This window comes from Schistocerca cancellata, chromosome 3 (genome assembly GCF_023864275.1).
Source record: "Schistocerca cancellata isolate TAMUIC-IGC-003103 chromosome 3, iqSchCanc2.1, whole genome shotgun sequence".
NCBI classification, from domain to species: domain Eukaryota; kingdom Metazoa; phylum Arthropoda; class Insecta; order Orthoptera; family Acrididae; genus Schistocerca; species Schistocerca cancellata.
In genome coordinates this window covers 62,944,408-62,946,492 of record NC_064628.1, presented here as the reverse complement: position 1 = coordinate 62,946,492, position 2,085 = coordinate 62,944,408, and the positions used below count along the sequence as shown (strand labels likewise).

General features: G+C 42.4%; 1 pseudogene; it reads left to right on the top strand.

Moving 5' to 3' along the window:
* Positions 1-701: 701 nt before the first annotated feature.
* Positions 702-819, top strand: LOC126177292 (5S ribosomal RNA; annotated as a pseudogene).
* Positions 820-2,085: the final 1,266 nt, after the last annotated feature.

Sequence of the window (2,085 nt, the reverse complement as noted above, 5' to 3'; positions counted from 1 at the left end):
AGACCTTAGTATGGGACATAAAAGTCAACTTGATGCGTCTGCTTATTCCTAGACGTACGGACAGACAGACGGTGTGATAACAAATGACAATTTTTTTCATATGATATAATTACAAATTTACAGTTTTCGGATTTTTTCATTTGGTTGAACTACGAAACTTTGATTCTTGCCACATTTCATGAGTCTAGGCCAACGGGAAGTACCACATAGGTTTTGATCAATGAATTTTTGAGTACCAAAAAATGTAACATAAATGGCCGTTTCTTTTAATAGTATTTACTTAGAAGCTTCAATTTTTTACAACACCAAGAAATCATAGACTTCAGTGTCTGACATTCATAAACTGATATGTCTACTCGTTCCTGACAAAAAAATATTTTTAGCGGTCAGTCAGACAGACGAACAAAAAGATGAACGGACGACAAAGCTATCCTATAAAGGTTCTGTTTTTACCGATTGAGGCACGAAACCTTAAGAATTGAAATACTAATGCTCCTTCCATAGAGTCAAGCGAGATAGTCCGTAAAATGTGGAAAAAGTCGATTTTCATTCTTTTTTATATACACATTAATCAAAAAACTTGCTGCAAACATTTAGATGTACGCAGGATAAATCTGATATCCATCGACAATATTTCAGAAAAAGCGTGGTGAAACATGCTTGGGTGTTAAAGGAAAACAACTATTTGCGTTCTTTCAAAGGGCAACGGCCTTGCCGCAGTGGATACACCGGTTCCCGTGAGATCACCGAAGTTAAGCGCTGTCGGGCGTGGTCGGCACTAGGATGGATGACCATCCGGGCCGCCATGTGCTGTTGCCATTTTTCGGGGTGCACTCAGCCTCGTGATGCCAATTGAGGAGCTACTCGACCGACTAGTAGCCGCTTCGGTCAAGAATACCATCATAACGACCGGGAGAGCGGTGTGCTGACCCCATGCCCCTCCTATCCGCATCCTCCTCTGAGGATGACACGGCGGTCGGATGGTCCCGATGGGCCACTTGTGGCCTGAAGACGGAGTGGAGGGTTCTTTCAAAAGGGCGACCCATCCGGGCTCATTAAAGTTTCAAAATATTGTTCAGAAATATTTTCCGAGAATAAGGGATCCGTGATCTCCAGTGGCTCGTTTCGGAGTATTTTTGTTACCCAGTTGCTTTTGTTTCTGTGGTAATACCTTCACAACAGTTGAAAAAAGCCTGCTATCACCAAACGGTACAACACAAAGCACAGTTATGCAACAGCCGCTGTCTGCAGAAGCATTGTGATGTTGTGGCCGTCCATGCGGGAATAGCTCAGCAGAACGCCGTTTTGTTTCGTTCTTCCATTGTTTTTAGCGAACCTATACTTGACGTGCATGTCGATGACCTCTTCATCATTGTGCACTATGGACATTGCTATGTAAGACTGTTGACGTACAACTAAAATTACTGGAAAAACAAACCGGAGATAAAACTGAACAACGCTGAACGCAAGCTCGAGGGCGAAAAGTAATGTGGGCATTACCGTTGTCAACAGAAAGTATCCTCAGTGAATGGAAGAAATTTATTTTCGAAAGAGACAAACAACGAATACTGTTGACATTTACACTGCTGTACTGACATTTTTCAGTGCAATACAGCTACAAAGATGAACAGAACTCAGACTAAATGCAGTTAGTCCTGTAATGAACCTTGCCTTCTCGGAAATTTTGCATGTTAACCGAAATGTTCAGTTCCGAACAAACTGTGGCCACTCTTGGTTAATTTTCTTACTTAAATAACAGTTTTGAGCGTGGCTGTGTTTCAGGTACCGTGTATACTGTAAATGTCAACGAAGAAAGAATACAGCCAACCGATTGCAAATAATTATTAAATACACACATCAAAAAAAGTTTTGCATCACCCCGTTTCCCAGAACTCCTGAAGATAGACGTTGACTGTGGATATTTTATCACAGACACAGTCCCTTTGTTCAGAGATGTCACTAAACCCTCACAAAGATGCAGTCAACCATGCAAGAGCAGCGCCTATTAGACGGAGGGGGTCCGACAGCCGATCAGTTCCAGTCATTCCAGCAGGAAGGAGGTACACGGCTCGTGTTGTCTGTTGT